Here is a 20943-nt window from a genome sequence, read left to right as displayed (position 1 = left end):
TGCACTTGTGGACATTTTGAAATAAAAACTGCCATTAGTCCCATAAGCTCATCAGAAGTCCCATCCCCTAGTTCTAAAATTGTTGGGTTGACTCCATAATAAAGAGTAGGTGGCAAGGGAAAGAAAAAAAAAGACATTATCCCCATTTTTCAAATGGTAAATGAAAGCTCCGCAAATACATGTGACTTGCCCAAAGTGAGATAGAAAAATCTGTGCCAGAGCTATGCTGTACTTCAGGTGAAGGGTGCTAAGGCCAGACTGGGTCCTCACACTGATTTGTCCAGAGTTTAAAGGCACTGAGGATCTGATAAGCTGTGGGAAGCTCCTGAGAACAAACACATGCAAGGATGGGAAAGGAGACCAAGCCAGAAAATAAGGCAGAGCCTAAGAAAAGTGGAACAAAGTGATATCTGAGTTTTGAGATGTAACAAGAACTAATAGTTTTTGGCAATGGAATGTACCACATATAAATGTACTACATATAGATGATCCAAGTGATTTAAAAGGACTAACCAAGCAAAGTAAAGGAACAATGAAGAAGGGAACTGAGGCAGCCAGCCAAGCAATACCAAGTTACTCTATAACCAAGAGTATTGTCTTCAAGAAGCTCATAGGCAGTCACTTAGAACTCTGGGGTGCTCCAGGCACAGATGACCACTAGAGACCCTCAGTGAAGCCCCTTGGAGTCCTAATAAGGATATGTACATATGCTAATAAATCCTGGAAAATGTCATGTATATGTAACAGGAATGTGGGAAATGAAAAATAAATAATCATGTAATGTTGACAAATAAGCTTTAGCAAAGATACCTCTATGTGCACTTTGGCAAACCAATTCCCAGGGCAGGCAGCATGCTGGAATCATTCTAGCGCATCATAATAAAAGAATACCTGGCTTCTAAAACTCACGAATTAGGTCACAGAGGTTTCTTTTAAGAGACGATTTTAGGCAAGAAAAGGAGTCTTAGAAGTCGAGAACAGATCCTGGGATGAAAGAAAATGGCATCAGGATATAAGAATTACATGATTAGAGGAATGGATAAGGAAATACTGTAATTTTGGCAGCTGCAACTTCACTGGAAAGGAAAGGTAGAAAACAGAAGGTAAAAAAAAGACAAGTCTATTTGCCCAGGATGAATGAAGAGGGTCCAATGGTGCCTTGACACATGTGTTCATTCTGTGGTGAAAGAAGGAGCCAGATTTGTTAAGGGTCTGAGTGTAAGGGGAGGAAATAATACCTCCTAGAACCAAGACCATGGCAGAATGGGTAGCCAGTCTGTTCCCGAGCAAGTCACTACAGCCCATGCAGCCCTGCTTGTAGAGAGCCTGCTCAGCCTGTGGGGTGCTGAAACAACCTCCACATCCCCTCTGCTTGTGATCATCTGCTTCCTTTGATACTCCTGGGCTGGGAGCTGCAGGGCAGAGAGCGGGAGAGGCAAATGGCAAGCTTGGGGCAGGTAGGAATGGCAGAATAAACCCACAGCAGCTCATGTCTCTCACAGGCATGGTCTTCCTTCCAAGCTATCAGTAACAAGCAGTTTTAATCCCCAGACTTGACAACTTTTCTACAATTTGCTTGAGAGTGATCGTATTTGCTGGGGACTCACAAATCCATGTGCAGACCTTTCTTCCCAGACTTTAAATGACCATGCAAGGATCATGACTCTTGAGTATGAGTTCCTATGCAATCAAAAATAGCATATTTTTCCAAGCAGGAGAATGAGCATAGAATCTGGGTTTCTCTCTCACTGTACAGACTTCCAGATTTACACAGTGCAGTTTGAAACTATAACCAGTCTAGTAAGGAAAATGTGCAGTCAACTGAACATTAACTGTTTTGGACACTATTACTATAAAAATAAATAATGAACTGACTTCACTGCTGAATAGAAAACTCTGCAGTGGGAAGATTGAGTGAATAACTGACATGATTGCTGAAGAAGAGATGGAAATAATAGTTTACAGTTCACAGGATCTTAATGGACAATCAATGTGGTAAATTAGGTTGTGACTGAAATTATAGATAAAGTAATTAAAATTAGCCATAAATAATAGAACACAGTTGCTCTAGAATAGAATAGAAAGTGCCACTAGACAGAAACAGAATAATACTGTGCAAATGTACAGAAATTCTAATTTTTAAGAGAAGCTCAAATTGGCAAGAGATGTGTTCAGTATCTCCACTGACACTTTTCACAAGCTTATAATAGGTAGCTGTAAACTATTGTTGGAGAGGAATTTAATTTAATCACATCTCTTCCGTATGAAAAGCACTTTCTAAAGCACATTTAAAGTCAATGCTAAGGTGTCTCTAAATTACCATTTAGACAGAGCTTATTCACTTCCGTTGGCCACAGTTTGACTGTATTCTCCTCTTTGGTCTATTGCTCTCTTTTAAACTGCAGAAATTGTGTTATGAACAAAGTAGCCATAAACCCTGCTGTTCCAGCACAGAGGCTATTCCCAACCAATGCTGGAGCTGCTTTTTACATAACAGGAGAAAATTACAAACCCAGAAAAATGGGGTTATCCATTTTTTCTCTTTCCCTGCAAAACTCCTGTTGGAAGTGACTTCCAACAATGAGATGCAGAATGTAAGGCATTCGTTTGTTCTGGCAGAATGATTCCCACATTTTTCCACATTCCACAGTCTTCAAGCGTAATAAGATTGTGCTGAATGAATACATGACTGTAAAACTGGCCAAGAAGCCTGTATGTCATTTGATTTCTACTAAATATGTAGATTCAGATTCTTTAGGCTCTATGAACGTGTCTGATTTCAAGGTACATAGACAGTATCACTGAGGTCCTTTTTTGCCAAATCTGATCTTACATAGTTCCTCTGTGTTATCAATGCTGATTACTCAAGCTTTCCAAGGGTAACGTTTTTCTAGTAGAATCCCATGCATATACTTTGATATTCTTTCTTTTTTCTTGTGTAAATTCCAGTGACATGAAAGAAGATACCTGAGGCTGCTCTAATGATTTTTTAGCTGATGGGAACCTCAACAGAAAATTTTGTCTTAGATGCATGTATGTGCAAAATTATAATGTGGGGAGGGGGTTTAGGAGAAGATCATACAAAACACATACAAAACTCACAAAAGTGAGTTATTTGTTATCAAATTAATACCAAGAAGATAGGACCATACAGTTGTAATATATTGGAGACAGAAAAAAAATGGCCATTACATAGCGGAAGACCTTTTAACATTTTCCAGTATGCCCTTTTCCAATTGTCACACTGCTATGCTTGTGAGCCTGGGACAGACACAAAATCCTCTCTGAGGGTACCTATCCAGGTACATAAGTCCATGAGAATGCCGTGACACTTGCTAAGTCCGCTTATCAACCCTAAGACACAGAGAAAAACCCATATTTAATCTTAAAAACTACTTGATCATAAAAAGGAGGCTTGAAAAGACAATATGTACATCCTCATCACTCTCCCTCCCAAACAGAATCCCCATCACTCCTCCTGACAAACCAAATCAGTGGGCAACCAGTGTGTTGGAACTCTTCAAATTTTCTGCGGTCCAAGTGTAGGTAACACTCACACAGATTTACTGAGAGTTGTAAAACCCAGGTGGGGATGGGTTGAACTAAACCCCAGGGGAGACGCAGTGCTCCAACATGAGCAACTCTCTGGAGTGTTTATTTGCTTATAGAGCTACCACTAAAAACAAAGGTTTTATATAAAAGCATGATTATACCTGTGATATATCTTTTTCTCTGGCAAATCTTTGGATTCTACAGCAGTTTGCTGATGATCTATTATGTTATAAACAATCTTGGTTTGTTTTGTTGTGGTTTTATTTATTTTTTAATTCATCTGTTTCTAATGATTCACAATTAATTATAACAGCTCTAAATTTTCAGTTTAAAATAGTTTAAATTATTGTCCAAGCTTTTCCCATAGGCAGAGGCATGCTAGTGTTACAGTCCTGGTGAATAAGATTTAACAGTCATTTTGAAACGAACACAACTGCAATTATCCCCAGAGAATCCCTGCCAAATTTTTAATGGTTTATTTTTATTGTAAAAACATCTTGTAAATATCAGTTTCTTCTGGGATGGAATTATTGTTTTAGAGTGCCCCACACTAAATTTTTGCTCAGTATGCTACCTAGTAATCTATTTCTCGTTACATAAAAATCACAAGTTATATTTCAATAAAATATTGAACGAATAAAAGGTAAAATGCTGGAAATAGAGGTATTTGTGTTTGCTATAATATGTCCAGTAGTTATTATTTCTATGTTACTCCTGATATTTTAAAGTGCTATGCGAACACTAAGAGAATCATAAAACCGAAGAACTCATTATTGCTCTATCCTTATTTTACAAACAGGGAAAAAGAGCACAGAAGTGCCCTGCCCATTGCAACAGGCAAGAAAAATTAGAACTTCTGTTCCCACCTCTCAGCTGACTTCTGAAAATGCTTTGTGAATAACAACCTATCTTGTGAGAAAATTGTCTTTGATTTTACTTCTATAATATGATTTGGACTTTTTGTTCCTTCATGATTACAGAAAAAAGAGAAGGTGCTTACATTTTATTCATCGTGTTGATGAATGTTGTGTATCCAGATTTTGCACCATTCCTCCATTGCAACTTGAAATCCAAATGAATGCTAAGCAGTGCTGGTCACCCCAGCATAGCTATACTATTTTTCATCAGACCACATTTTGCATATTAAACTGGCTCTGAAGGCTTCAATTTGTATATTTGAAGTCCAACCTCCAACATGAGCAACTCTCTGGAGTGTTTATTTGCTTTTAGAGCTACCACTAAAAACAAAGCAATAGACACAGTAGCAAATAAATTAGATAGGCAATTTTTTTTTTACTTTATTAACAACTAGCAAGAATTAAGCACAAAAAACCCATTAAAAACATTCATGGATAATATGTGAACATACTCATGACCACATCTTGATCTTACAGTATTATCTTACAGTAAAAATGCTACTTAGATGTTCTGAATGAGACGCAAAGTAAATACCTTTGAATTTCATTGGGTTTAATTTCATTTGATTAACTTTCTCATAGGTAAACCATGATCCACTGACGCTTGATTTTGAAACTCATTCATTTTGTTAAATTTAGCTTTAGCGGTATGCTAGGCTGAGGCTCCAGTCATACTTTTGATGGTGGTACCTCTCTCATTTGTCATGAGTCCAGTGTGACATCACTGATTATTAAAATTATTATTTGCCTTTTAAATATTTCTGTATTTACCTACATCTCAGTTTTGCAGACTGTGCTAACTGTGGTTTCTCCAGTCTCAGAAGTGGTGTCACAGGAATTTGAAGGTATAAAGAAGGGGAAAAAAATGTTTCCCCAAGAGATGTATTCTGTAGCTCAGTTTGTGGCACCATTTGTTATAACAGCCAATATTCACTTCTTAAATACTTGCATACCTACACACTTTATCTTTGTATTAAATTTGACCTAACTATGATTTCCAGATTTTATGTTAAGCAAGCATCTTCCTGGAGCATGACAGAGGACACCAAAGCAACAAAGATGATGAAGTAAAAAACCAAAGAAGGTATGAATGATTTTCCATTCAGGCCAAGCAGGATTACATGGAAGTGCTGAATTTTAGAAACGCGCATATCTTCTGTAAAATAACTATTGAAGTAATTATGGGATAATCTGTACTATATGACTTGTTAACACTGTTAAAGATTACTATTTTTTTCTCTCAGTGGTGTTCATTCCGATTGGATTGATCCAGAAGTGCAAAATATATTTGTTTAGTCAGAAGGACTCCTGCTAATTGTTCGATGGCTTCTGCTGTGCTGAGAGATTTTATATTTATGTTGTTGCTCTGAATGCAATGCACTTCTGATTTATTTTAATGTTGTTTGGACAGCTGTGAAGAGAAATAAAATGGAACAATATTGTTTTCCTATGTTGCTTTTGAAGTGACATAATTACTTCAAATATTGCCTAAGATACCCACTGAGACAATCAGGGAACTTAATTTTAGATGAAGCAATATGTATCTGAGCACTGAAAGCAAAATGGTGCTTTGCAAAGTATAGGAGGAAGTATTGGAATAGAGATGCCTGCTAAGCACCAGGTTATCTACCTACTCACCCAGCCAGAGGTTACATATTTTGAGACAACCGCCAACTTTCATGTCAGATATACTATATATTGCCTTAACTCTGTAACTCCCCTTTACAAATAACAGCAGAGATATTGGTGTGCCAATTGATTACTATTTCAATCTTTCACAGATGAACTTTTTATTGTGAACAACATTTAGTTATTCATTCAGAGACATCATTTGTAGGTTGATTGCTTTCTTAATGTTGTGAAGCAGTCTTTTGATTAAAGGGAGAAATGAGAAATTTTATGCTACTTCTTAACTTTACACCTCTCAGTGTGAAGTGTGTCTTAGCGTCACTCTTCATTCATAATAACTGCTAATTTCTCCAAACACATGCTTCACCTCTACGGTTGACCCCACAACCCACTTCTCCAGAGGCAGACCTTTTATTCATGCTGGCATTAGATCCACCTTTCACAGCCTTCCTTCTCCCTCATACAAATGGTCTGGTCTCATTTGTCTTGCAAAACCAGAAGCAAAAACTGGATGCCTGGACCAGACTGTGAAAGGGTAGCTTGCCTCCTAGCATCGTGGGAGAAACTTTTCAGTTCACAAAATCATTTGCTCCAAGGCAGAGGTGTGATTCCCACCCAGAGGCAGGAGGAGATGAGCTATGCTCATGCTTGTGTGAGTTAGTTTGGGACACATGCAGGACTAATGGCATAGCTTAAAGTGAGCTCACAAAAGGTTTGTGCTGGAATTAGCAGTGCCCTTGTAAACAAGGAAGTCTCCTACACTCTCAGAAGAAACACACTATCATAGGTGCAAAGGATTGGTGACCTAATACTGCAAAGCAGCTTTACATCTCACATATCCTTTACACTTGAGCATATCCTATCACTTAAAGGTCCCTCAAATGCTCGAAGCTTCCTGGGGGAAAAAAGACTCAGATCTGAGGAGGTAATTTTTTTATTTTCGTAGAAATAATTGGGAAAAACTTAGTCAGTATCCACATCATACCTTCTGCAGTTGTTTCCTCTGTTCCTCCGGGGGAAAAAATCTTGAGGGGCATTTGATTACTTCTAATTTTCATGATTCTTGGCAGCTCTGAAACACAAAGTAAAGATTTTGGATTCAGAGCATGGGATGGATGTATCCATTTTTCCTAGTATCCTGTCACCACGCACACAAAAGCAGGTGCTTAGAGAAGAGAAAAAGAAAAGGTCAAAAATATAATGATGTTTCCTTAGAATATTTTTCCAGCTCCAAGGGCTCCTTGAATCTGAGATGGTGTCTTTGTAATTAATGGCCCTGAGGGTTTTTTTCTTTTGATTTTTTTTTCACGCATCTTTTGAACTCACATAGATGTTTTGCATCTGAAAAAACCTGTAGTTTACCTGTATAATGTGAAAAATCAATTTCTTTCATTTGCTCTGAGTCTGCCATCTGCTCACTTCTGATATCCTGTAGTTCTGCTTTGGCAGAGACTGTGAGCAGTCATTCCCAATGTAACTCTGTGCATTTTTTTTAATGTGATACTTCTCCCTACTTCTCAGTCCAAATTGTCTCTTTGCTAAGCTAATGTTTACTCAGTAACTGTCCTATATTTTCAAGAATAGTTCCAATTTTTTAATATTTTGAATATACTGTTTTGAATAGTATATTTTTGAGTATGTCTGTCACACTACTCTCAATCTTTCCCAGTTATACTCTTTTTCTGAGATCATAGGATGAAAACTGCACACAACAGTTCAAGATGTGACTGGACCATGGATTTATGCAGCTGGGTAATGAGATTCTCTGCTTGTTTCAAAGGCTGCTCCATCTTAAAACTGATTATCCAGCGTGGCCTTGCCAGCTCCTGTATGCATATTGTTTGGAGACCTGTAATTATGTAAGAGTCTCGGCTTGCATTTATGAGTTGCATAAACAAGTTTCTATCTTCTGTGACTAGAGAAAAATTCTGCAGGATGTAAAACCTATAACTTTGAAATTGGAAACTAAACGAAAAACAAAAGTGGATTATTTGGGTGGGTTATCTTTAAACATGATTTCCTAATTTGAGCATATATGTAATATTTGTGTGCATTAGTATTGCAAATTTTTGTGCCACTTGGCATACAGATCGGATGAGCTGTGAGTCTCCTCACCCCAACTCCATATTTGGCATGTCCTTACATTTTGACCTCTGAGTTCTCCACACAGTCCATCTCTGAGTGCAACCAACCTGCTGTTAAGAGATGTTCTTACACATGAGCTCCCAACCTGCAGAAACAGTTTGGGAGAGGAATGGTTGACCTGGGGTGGCTCACACAGGTTCTAGGGCCTGCAGTCTTTAGGTTTTGGTGTCACAGCAGCATTTGGAAAAAAGAGCAGGGATGATAATCTCTCCATGTGTCTCATTTTACTTTTGACAGTGACATGTGAGCAGCCAGAGTCCTTCCTGAGAGCAAAAACCTAGTCCTGCTGATTTTTAAAACAAATTTCTGCCTCCTGCCTGTATTCTGAGGATTATGTCTGTTTGTTCTAGCTCATCAAAGTTAAGGTCAGATTACAATGCTAAACAATACCAGACTAAAGAGCTTTTATCCCACGTTGTAAACCTGTAGAAGGAAATAGAATGAAGGCAGAGAAAACATATAAGCAAGGGTTAGAAGTAGCTCTGGGGAGGGAGCTGGCATTAAAGCAGGGTCTTTGCCAATAAACGTCAACCAATTTAGGCTGAAGTACTCTTGCTTAGCTGTATAAGGACCCTGCATGATAGATGTGAAAGGGGAGTGCTAATGTAGCAGGTACTTATTCTACAGGTTTGTTCTTCTTCACAGAACTGTAATTAACTGCCTTTTTCAGGGAGTGCTATTACTGTTTTTGTTTTTATTGACCCTTGAATCCTATTCAAACAGATAGAATACTTTTTTAGACTTCTGGTATTACTTACTAGATGGTTAGAAAAAGAAAAATTAGAAGTAGCATGTGCAAATAAAGTTTTGAGGAAACAGCCACTTTCATTAGTTTTATCCAACTGAGGTTTACATTAAGTCTTCTTGGGAATGAAGTAGAAGGAACTATAAGGAGAAATGTGTGGGCCTATGCGCACACATGTACATTCTTGTTTACATTTAAATGGTTGAAAATGGTGAAAACAAATTTAAATTCAGTCCTATCATTCCCAGTGTATTAATTCTGTCAAGTTCCTGAGAAATCATAGACCTTTAGTATCTCCAACACTCATATATCTTCTTGTAACATTGCATTTTGAAGTTATCACCTTGAAAGGTAATGGCCATTTGTAAAAACATTCGGTAATTGTAATCTGTAAGGGCAGAGATTCTGAATTTCCAAAGCAGCAGTTGTATTTATTTAAGTTGATGCTAAGTTAAGAAAGCTGAACTCCTGGAAAATTACAAGTCCCATTTCCACTATCTTAGTTAGAAAAGTTGCCTCAAATTACAATGGCTATTTTCTGTGCAAAATTTTTTAGCTCCACTGTGCTCTTCGAATCTTCTACTGGTCTCACTGACTCCGGGAAAAATTCTTTAGATGTTTTAAAAACTTTGTTACTTTTTATAGGATTTAGCAAATTGTTTCTGGAAGTCTTTTCTGTTTTGTAACATTGTGTTTATATACATAAATTACATACAGAATTCATTGCCTTTTATAATTACTTGTGCTTTTTGAAGGTTGCTTTTTGACACCCAGTATCTTTATTTTGTCATCTGAGTTGGTTTTCTGCATGTGTTTGGTCTTTATGAAATCCTAATTTTAAGAACGTATATAGGTTCTGAATCACCATTCGGGTCTCATTAAACATTCTTAATGGTTCCTTCAACTGTTTTTCTTCTCTTCACTAATATTGGTAATCTTTCAAGATGTCCTCTTTTTTTAATCCAGATCCTGTTTTTTTAAAAAAATGTCCATGTCAGACTGTTTTCTTTCTGTCTTTCCTTCAGAGATGGTTGCTATGATAAAGTGGGTCCAACCTTCAGTTGTGCATCGTGAACCAGAGCCTGCGCAATGCTTGAAAGTATACCAGTCAAAGGCTTCTCCTCTTGTAGACTTTCTGATTATCTTCTTCATGGCTCCTTCATTGATGATGTCTCAAAAATTGTGTGAGTTGTTTTTGCTTTGTTGTTTTAAGTTTGTGTAGGATTTTTTGGTTGGTTGGTTTTGGGTTTTAGTTTTGTTTTTTGTTTTGTCTTGAGTTTTGTTTGTTTGTTTTTCCCTGGCTCATCTTAATATTTGTCTTCCGCTTCCAGAATATCTCTTATTTCCCTTACTATTCTGTACCATGCTCATTGTCCCCATTTTGGTTGTGTCATCAGTAGTGTAGATATCATACTTTTCCTACTTAGGCAAAATACTTTTGAGCAAATATTCAAATTTCCACCAAATTCATCTTGCTTCACTTGAATTTTTTTTCATTAGTACAGCCTGCCTTGACAATCTTATACAGTTTGCATCACAGAATGATACTGCTAAGTATTCCCTCGATTATCTTCTCTCCAACAAGCTTTTGAGGTGCCTGTTCTAGCAATACCATTGTTTAAAGCCAAATATTCCACTGCAATTCATTCTTTGAAACAATATTTGTGAAGTGGTTTTTTTAAGAGGAAAAAACAAAACAGCACACAGTGGGAAAAACAACAGAAATTTTAATGGGTGTAAATCAAATTTCTTCTCATGAGCTCTCTTCAGTGACAAATAAAAAATCTGTTGGTGCTATTAAAGTAGAATTTAATTACAATCACGTTTCCTGCCTAGAAGTTCGACAGCATATAGATAATTCCTAATGATAAGGGTCTTACAAGAATGCTGGAGAGGGATTTTTTATGTGATCAAGTAGAGAGACATGACAAGGAGGAATGGCCTTAAGCTGAAGGACAGCAGGTTTAGAATAAAATTAGTAAGAAATTCTTTACTATGAGGATGGTGAGACACTGGAACAGTTTGCCCAGAGATGATGTGGACTCCCCATCCCTGGAGGTGTTTAAGACCAGACTGGATGAGTCTCTGAGCTACCTGGTGTACAGGAAGGTTCCCTGCCCAGGATAAGGGGGTTGGAACCATATGATCTTAAAGGAGCTTTCCAACCCAAGCCATTCATGATTCTATAAGTGCATTGAAATTCTGGCAGACACTACCTACTGAGGGTGCAGAATCTCCTCCACTGAAGATCTTTCAGACAGATAATATCTTGCACAAAGAATCTGGTTCTGCCTGAGTTAAATAACTCAAACCACATCGTCTCTTCCAGCTTTACTTTCCTAACTAAATTTGACTTAGTTAAGCTTCCTAACTAGGTTTCAAACTTGCATAGTCCAGGCAACTCTTCTGCATGTCACTAATGCAGCCTGATGCTGACAACATTTAGAGTTCCACTACTGTAAAATGAAGTCCTCTGGCCACAGTGAATCAATTGACTAACCATTACTAAAAACATTTAAAAAACCGACTCTTTGTAGTAGAAATTTCAACTGCCACATTTGCGACATGGAAAAGTTACTTTCAAAATACTTAATGTAAATATTGTTTCAAATGCTACAATTTTATATCCTGCAATCTGTTGTATATTAATTAAAATAGAGTAAATATGAAAGACACATAAAATACTGAATTTAAAACATTAATTCAAGAAATTCATTTTAGTAGAAGTAGTTCAGGAATTCAAGTTGGATAATTAAAACAAAGAAAATGGGGAATCTTAAACGATCCTTCATTTTTGTTCAAGTGATGTCTTCACTGAAATCTAGTGATGACATCTGGAACTAACACATAGAATAACAGAACATTCTGAGTTGAAAGGGACTGACAAGGATCAGTGAGTCCAACTCATAAGTGAATGGCCCGTATGGGGATCAAACCTACGACCTTGGTGTTATTAGCACTGTGCTCTAACAAACTGAGCTAATCTTAGGGTCTTGAATTATGAAATTTATCTCCAGATTTAGTATGTAAATGTAAGTATTTTTTCATGGGGCTCATACTACTATGAAAAGCAAGACTGAGCATAAAGTGACCACACCTTCAGAGAACATGTGCTCAGGTAAGCCCAGCACAGGTGTGGGGAGTAACAAGCTAACACCCTGCTTCGCTTTGCCTGAGAGATGACAAAGAGTCTCAAAGGCAAAGACAAAGACAAAAGATTGAGAGAGTCCACAAGGAAGACATGATGACCCAGCAGTAGGGTGACTAAGTGTGCAGGATGCTCAGGCTCTTCACAGTGCCTCTGTCTCCATCTCTCCTGGCTTCCCCTCATCTTGCGCTGAGATGCAGACAGTCTCCATGGGAACCAGCACCTTCCCCACTGCCAGCACCCTGAGAGCTAAGAGCACTGGCTCTGCTACTGTGTAGGTACCACCATAAAGGACAGGAATAATAAGTGCTCTCTTCCAATATTCACCAGGGTTTTTTTTCCAGCCTAATGGCCGGGTACAAATTCTTAAAATGCAAATACTAAAAATAGTGGAAGCTGCTAATTTTACAGCTTGCATAAGGATACCTCACCTAGCTTTAGGAAGTGGAGGTCAGTGCCTGAGTTAGCAATGGCCTTCCTTCTCTACTTGGATCTACTGTGGAAGATTGTATGGCTGGACACATATCTATTTCCTTCTGAGCAAACCATTTTCACATGTCATTCAGTTGAGTCATCCAGATGATAATAATCACAGAAACTAAAGGTCTTTCCCAGAAAATGCTAGGCATAAATAGAGAGCAGGGAGGAAAGTGACCTGGGGTTCTTCCTATTGATTTCAAGTGACAAGAAAACATTTAGTGTGATAGTATCAATCAAAGGAAGACAGATGGAGAAAGTCATTCTTTTGCAGTCTGGTTCCAAGGATGTGCCCATATAACTTGTGTCCCTCCTCCTCAAGCGATGAGGCAAGCCTGCAACTTGTCAGACAAACATTTGTTTGACATCCTTGAAGGTACCCAAAGGTCAATATCAGTGAATTCAGATAATTGCAAGGTACATAACCAAGGAGCAGGAGCACAAGTTGCAGAACGATTGAGTTTAGGAAAGGAAATGCGAATTGTGCATGGCCAAATGTCAGTTGATATTGCACCTCCATTTCAAGTTTGTCGGTAAAGGCACTAATCCCTTTAATTACCAACTGTACTGTCCATGGAGCATTTTACAAGATAACTACTCCTAGTAACTGAGCTGCATGTACAACGAAAGTTAACGTTTTTCCTTGGATAAAAAGTATTGTGTAACATTAAAGGAGATCTGGCACTTGCTAAGGCTCTTTCCTGAAAACACTAACTTTTCTCTGGAGAGTGAAACCCTGATTCTGTAGAGAGTGAAATGAAACCATCCTGAAGGCTGATGGTTCTTCAGGGCAGTCCTTGCAGGATGGCAGCAATAGCTTGTTTTTCCTCTCTCAAAGTAACCTGCTGTGACCTATATTCAATGCACATCTCACAGGACCACCTCAGATGAATTATTTCCTCCACTAGGAGTTACCACCTCCGACTCAGTCGATGATACAGAGATCTTCATCCCCTTGTAAGCAAATTACTTTAATTACTTTCTGCTGCTAACAGTGGCAGCATGAGCTACCTGAGAGCAGATTTATCTGAGCCATACCTAGTCAGACTTTGTCTCCAAGCTCCAGTGGGGCGAAGGAAATGCCAGAACTGCAAGCACAAAAACATTAGCTTCAGTTTGCAAGGACTCACTTCACCTATTCCTTTCTTCATTAAATAGCTTAGTGGAGAAATTGCTACTTGCAGAAGCTCTCCCTTGTAAAGTCGTTTTTTTGCAATCTGTAGCATCCTGTTTCGTTCAGTGTTTGCAAAGATGCTTTTCAGTGAAAAAAACCCAACCCTGGTATATTACTTGCCTCAGACCCAAATGGCATAGAAGAAACATGCACTGTCAAAAAATAGCTATGTCAGTGAACAGTTCCCAGTCAATCAAACACAAGCAGTAGGCTTTGCCTGGCAGTGCTGACTACTTGTATTTTCTCTCATTAGTCCATGTTATTTTGCTGTTGTTTTCCTGCTGTGAAAATTTCTGTATGAATCCACAGTGGCTCTTCCAGCTGGAAATAATATATATTGCTATGAGTTTCTTGGGAGGAGCAATCATTTGTAATTTAGTCACACTGTGTCATTCCAGGGCAAGCAATATGATCCGACACGTTGTTTACAATATAATGATACAATAGAAATAAACCTGGCATGGTATAGTTTTATCCCGATTTTTAAAAAAATGATGCCTACCAGTCTATGATAGCCACCAACTATGAAACAAGGGGTGGAAAAATGGGTGAAAGACAGATGTTTGTACAAAACTTACATTTGAAAACTTTTTCCTTTATACAGTTGACCTTAGAGTCACTTACATAGTCATAGACAGAGATTCTTTTTCACTGCAGGTGATTTTGATGAAGATTTTCAAAGCTACTATCAGCTTCAGCTAAACTGTGTTTTCTCTGGCTGGCCTTTCACCTGAGCTCATCAAATAAGACATAGGAAACCACAGCAAGGATGAGAAGGAATGAAAGTTGACAAAACTGATTTGGCAGAATATGGCACTGATGTTTTGGAAAATACATTTTTTTTTCTAGAACTGCTGTAGAAATTATCCTGTAGACTGAACTGATGCCAACGAAAGGGCAGTGTGACCCTTTTTTGTTGATTCCTTTTTCTGGATGAGACATAATCACGCATCAGCACTAAAACCTGATTCCCTGGCAGTTTTTTCCTGAATACACTAATACTATTTTTTGGCAAAGTTCAAGGTTAGATAAGTAGCATGATATCTAATTAAAGGACTCTTTGGCTTCCAGTAGGTTCAGTTTCATATCTGATCCTATTTTACTTCCTATTCCTTTGTAGTGTTGTGGCACATGTGTGGGGTGAGATTTAACTCACACTAAAGTTCATTAGACACCATGTTTTGACATCATAATGTGGTCAGTTATCCTCATATCAGTGTGCTCAAGAGTGAATGAACCAGTCAGAATTCCCAGAGGTACTGTTTTCTGACTACTTCTGACCTTGCTTTAGTCAACTGAAAAACTGTGTGTTCAACTAACTGTCTGGACTCTTCCACAGCCATGGGGAGAGAGCTAATGCAGGCAGAGAAGCAGTTTGGCATTACAACGCTTTTTCTTTGGTTCAGTGAATCACATCTTGGAGGAGCTCATCTCTGTCCATCATCTCTAAAAGGATTTCCAGACAAGTAACTCTCACTGTATACTGAAATGACAAGCTACCATGATGAAACTCACCCTGTGCCAGACTCTCTGAAGCAATATACTGACAATAGCCTCAAGAACCTCAGCGTAGCTGGTGGCAGAAGCACTACTTCAGTGCAAGGAGACCTTTTAAGTTTTCAAAGTCAACCCTGATGTGTACGTGTACTGTCAGAAATATATCACCGTAGTAATTTCTTGCTGATGGCTGTGCCAGGCACCAATGGTTAAGGACATCACTCTGGGGAACCAGCCTCACACAGAAGGGCTGAGACTGAGAGCAACACCAAGGCCTGTGTCATTCCTCATCTTTGATTTTGACAGTTAAAGCTCCAGGCTGCTGAGAGCAACCTATGCATGATGAACATGGCAGCATCTAAATGAAAGATACTACACACATATGAAAGAAATTCACATATTAAGAGTGTGGTAGGGATTATGGCTTATATCTAATTCGTCGCTGACCCCAGTACACTCTGAAGTCACATCAGTGGCCATGCTTATGTCAAAAGCATGATTTGAATCTGGTTGCTTCTCCTTTCTGACCCAAGTGGTGCCCAGGTATCACAGCCAGCAAACAGTGGGTGGTTGTGAAACGGCTTTTGTTCTCCATAAGATAATTCTACTTGCAACTCAGAAGACCCATTTTGCTATATTCACAGAAAGATAGATGCCTACAAAGGCTGCTGAGACAAAGGAAACGTGGAAGGTTTCTTTTATCAGTTCTCTCTATACAGATGTTTACTCAATGTAAATTGATAATAGTCCTTCATACAGAACACACTGATCAGTATATGAAACATAACTTGATGCTTCTCAAATGCTGCAAGCATATAGATATATATAAAGAGAAATTCTACAGACAGATATGCTAGTTAGGAGTATAATATTGCAGCTTCGAGACCTGTGGTTGTATTACTCGTATTTAATACCTGTAAGCAGTCTTTCCCATTAAGTATATTCATTGCATCTTACTTGAGCTAACATTGTTCAATATTCATTAGCCTACAAATTAAATGTGAAGAATTAAAATCTGATAATCTCACTACCCTGCCATCTGTTCATCAACTTGAAAGTAGTAGAGTATCATGCTGGTTTGTTTTTTTTCTCTCAAATATTCATTACAGACAACAAACAACAATAGAACCTCAGCCACACAAGTTTCACAACAGTGCCTAAAATCAGACTTGTTTATTGTGAAAATTTTGGAACCATTGTAAATTCAGCAAGAGAACAAAGAAGTGTTTTTTTCTAAACGCAATTGAAGCTGTGGGAGAAAGTGTCTGCATAGTACTGCCAAAACTGACCACCAGAGACTGGAGGCTTTGCTCCTGCAGAAATCTTGGGCAATTGTGGAGTGCATAGCAGCAGCAGGATCTCTTTTCTTCCCCCAGACATAGTGAGTGCCAGCAAATCTGAAAAGGTGGTAATATAAAATTAACGTTCTTCATCAGTCTGCATGGAGGAAAATCTACAGCCTAGTTAGAGCTCTTGCATGGTTGCCTTGTTAAGACGGGGAAGCCAGAGTGATTCATTTTGAACATTTTGATAGATAGTTTTCCTGGAGTTTCTCATAAGAATTCAGTTTAAAATTAAAGATACACAAATGTAATCTTGGTTACCTCAGTAAAAAAACATTAATATTATTCTTTAATGACTTTTAGAACTATCTTCAAACTTTTGAACTTCAGTACGAGTAATCAATGCTAATATTTGGTATCACCTCACATTCCCAGAAATTGGAGAAATGGCTAAGGACAAGGCATACTGCTTTTCTGTAGCAATTATCCAAAGGGATAATTAAAATGCAGGTAAAGTTAAAATACAGATAAAAATTTTCCTTTTTAGAAAAGGTAAACCAGGCCATCAGTGTCATATGACACTCTCCCTAGAGATCCATTGCCTGATGGGAAATTTAGCTCTGAACAGAGGGCCAATAAAAGTCTAATTTTAGTGCAGAATTCTTATTTTTTTCTCCAAACAAGAGTGAATCAAGGCTAAAGGGGCATAAAGGTCATCTCTATATTCTCCTTTTCGAGCTGTCATAGCTGCAGATCTGATTACTGCTGTAAAGGATCACCTTTGATAAAGAATCTACCTTGGTAATTGTAGCAAAGGATCAGCTTTGCTAAGGGGCAAATTTCATCCCAATGTAGCAGCTTAAGTCCTTGTCCCAGTCATGCAAAAAGGTACAAGATGACTATTGGGAAAGGTTAGTGACCCCTATTAAAACAAATAGACTATGCCGGGTACTTGGAATCCCCAGTAACTTTTGTTACTTTCTTTGTGGTTTCTGTTACAGCCGGATTCACTTTTTGATCTCTGTAAAATCCTGTTCTGAGCTCTATAAATCCTTAGTATCCTACGTATCTATAAATCCTTAGTATTTCCATGGTCATCACCATGTAAGATTAACTGCAGTGAAGCCATGACGGAGCAATCTCAATTACTGGGAAGCACCTGGGCAAAAAAAGGTTAATAGGAACAGCCAAGGGAAAGCATATGTGACACTGAGCAGTTATAAAATATTGTTTCAGTGGTATCCACCACAGCGAATCTCTGCCTGGGTTCACTGTTGATGTCTGCCTTTGCATACCCATCCTTACAAAGGCAGTAAATTCTTGTATGGCTAGTAATTACTGATTACACTTCATGTACAGATTCATCATCTCCCCTCCTGCAAAGAAACCTATCAATAATATGTTCTTATAGTATATTCTGATAGTTACAAGAGATATTGTGCCATACTGCAGATGTCCTTTAAAGCTTTGATCTGTAGTAAAGTAATTCTAAATCATCTGATTGATACTTAAACCGTAGTGCAAAGATTTGGAACAGACGGTGTCTTAAAGAAGTTCAGTAGAAGTCTGCTCCGTTAAATGATTTACAAGGAGAATAAAAGGTCAAGGAACTTGTTCTCATTGCATCCCTGTAGTCTGAAGGTCTTTTACACTCTGAAGTCTCAGGCAACTTAGAACTAAAACAAACCAAACTGTATAGCAGCTAATTGCACCTCAAGGCATTTTTTTAAAGGTTACAGCTGGAACTGGACAGGAACTGGAAGATCTGATGAGATTCCCACACCTCCCCATGCACCATGGGGATGGCAGGTGCTGAAGCTGAACTTTTTAAGTGGAACTGCAGACTGTTGTCCTTTTTATTCATTATACAACCATAAAAGCAGGAAAAAATTTCCAGGGTAGGAAAGGGGTCCAAATAAACTTTCTCACAGGTACATTTCAAATTCTGGGCTAAGGCACCTCAGCACATCACTGCATATTCTGACTGCATCTAAAACAAGACAGTGATGCTTATTTGAGGGAGTACAAATTACTTGAAACATATACTGTGTTCTGACATGTTTTGTAACCTCTTGTGATGTAATCTTCCTAGACACTATGAGTAACTTCCTGAGGCGAAATCCTGAGTGGTGCCATAAGGTAGATGGCTTCTGTGAGGGAAAGGGTCATTTAAAATTACAGTTTATAGTTTGTGGTGTGCAGGGTGCTGTTTATATGTGTGCATGTCTGGGTGTCCATGTCTGCCCTATATGGGGAATTTTATTCCTTGGGAGTCTTACTTGCTCCAAGCAAGTGCAGCAGCAGATGCCAGAAGCAATTATCCCAGTTATCAGCTACCCTGCTCACCCCTCTCCTAGACATTGCCACCTCCACAGCAGGGATGTTTTAGAGGATTGTGAACCCACCCTGAGCCACCACTTCTTTAGCGTAACTGAGATGTCACAGTATGGTCAGCTGTAAATACAGTTGCATAGGTGTAGCCACGTAGTTTGCTCAGGTGTTCCTTCAAGGGAAACTGAAATCTGCAGAGGAGAGGCAGCAGCAATGCAACAGGGGAAAGTACATGTGAGCTGCATTACTCACCTGGCAAAGATTTGTTCACCTGACACCCTGAAACCTTTGCTGTGTGAGGGTTTGATGACACCATCATGAACATGAGGGATTTGAACCTCATGTTTCTGCTACACCATCCTCAATGGAGTAGTATACAGCCACCCCAGAGTTCTATGTCCAAGGACTCTCTGAGCTCGTGACTGGGAAGGAACAAGAAATAGTTACAGCTTCCCACAAATTACAGTTTCCCTCACACACTTGGTATTTAAGATCAATAAACAAAAATGTTCAGTTCAACATTTCTTGCTGGTACCTTTCAGCTGTGTTCAGGTTTGATATTACCAGGCTGGCCCCAAAGGTTCCTGCTACAGCCCTCTCAAATCAGTTGCCAAACAAGATGAATAGCTGCGGAGAGAACCTGCAGAGCTGTGGAAAGCTAATCAATGCCTGCCTCATTCTCCAAATTCTTTATGTGCTTTCACAGGTAGTACAAAAGTCAATATTCCAACAGGAGATCACTGAAACACATTGTCATGCCCTTCTGAGCATTGTTTTGGTTTGCAGATGGGTTTGCAGATGGCTTTTCCTTCTTCTGCTCTTTACAGCGAAGAAAGCCACATACTGTCAGTTTCTGCCCAGAGGACATGATGCATCACATTTCTTGTATGCCCCCATTGCTAAATCTAGAGAAAGCAAGCATTTAAAAAGAACTAAATTCAGGGGAAGATGTTGATAAATGAAGAGACACCAGCCTCAGTAGTTTAGGTAAGATCCCTGGATTTTAGTGGCAGGGAATTAGAAGAAAATTACTGACAATGAAATTCCTCTTTCTTAACTTTAGTTAAGAAAAGATATTTGGTCTAAACTATAAGTTTGGGATGTGGACTCAGCTAATGGTAAGACACACCTCCTCAAAATGTGATTTATGGTTTCATAAGAACATAGTCAGGAGAGATGAATCACCTGTTGAATGTACCCATTCTTCCACGTGGGTGCAGGTGTCTCTGGCAGGCTGCCAAACTTCTACCAGGACTCCCAACAACTAAGGGAAAAGCATGTACAGATTGATTTAGTGTAATAGTCTCTAAAGATATAGGAGCTTAAGCTTCATCCATAAGGATAGTTTAGGTAGCAAAGAGCATTATAGCATTGTGAATCAAGGAACTAAGGCTCCAATGTGTCTGTTGCGACTGAAAGTGGGATCCAAGCTCCTAAGTTGCTTGATCATTTGAGAAATCACAGCTACTTCTGGAAGACTTTGAAATTACAACATCACAGAATCACAGAATCAACTAGGTTGGAAAAGACCTCTGAGATCATTGAGTCCAACCCATGACCCAACACCACCTTGTCAACTAGACCATGGCAGTAAGTGCCACATCCAGTCTCTTCTTAAATGCCTTCAGGGATGATGAATCCACCACCTCCCTGGGCAGCCCATTCCAGTTATTGACCCTTGCACTATAGTGCAGCCATTTCGAACAATATGTTAAATAATCTAATAATTTGAGAAGTTAACTGAAGGGTGAGGTTTTATTTTAACTTGAACTCCAACAGGGAATGTATATCCTCATCAAAATAGTTTAATAATTTTCAGGTAAACCCCTGAGTAGGGAATCAAGTTATTCTTAAAAATTTAATTGTTTGATGAAACAAAATGCCTTTTAAAAAGGTAATGTTGTATGCTGTGAAGCACTTCCTCCCACTGGTAACCTGTGAAAGAGGATAGTACTCTTAGTTTCTCCACTCCTCCACAACAGGAGCCCTGTGCTCTAAAGCACTAATTTTTGAACTGTGCAAGTCTGTGTGCAGGTCTGTGAAGT

The 20943-nt window shown here is 38.7% G+C and overlaps 1 long non-coding RNA gene across 3 annotated transcripts; it reads right to left on the bottom strand.

Moving 5' to 3' along the window:
* Positions 1-1151: 1151 nt before the first annotated feature.
* On the bottom strand, positions 1152-20162 carry LOC113972720. Of its 3 annotated transcripts, XR_003536638.1 has the most exons (4): positions 20084-20162; positions 7084-7170; positions 4553-4790; positions 1152-1177 (listed from the first exon to the last, which is right to left on the bottom strand). It is a non-coding gene; the product is annotated as an uncharacterized LOC113972720 (long non-coding RNA). The 3 variants fall into 3 exon arrangements; XR_003537694.1 differs by lacking the exon at positions 4553-4790; XR_003537168.1 differs by lacking the exons at positions 1152-1177; positions 4553-4790 and adding an exon at positions 3628-3676.
* Positions 20163-20943: the final 781 nt, after the last annotated feature.

The sequence above is a fragment of the Neopelma chrysocephalum genome, unplaced genomic scaffold (genome assembly GCF_003984885.1).
Source record: "Neopelma chrysocephalum unplaced genomic scaffold, ASM398488v2 Primary Assembly neopelma1_22, whole genome shotgun sequence".
NCBI classification, from domain to species: domain Eukaryota; kingdom Metazoa; phylum Chordata; class Aves; order Passeriformes; family Pipridae; genus Neopelma; species Neopelma chrysocephalum.
Note: the sequence above shows the minus strand (reverse complement) of the source record. Positions and strands in the feature narration are given on the sequence as shown.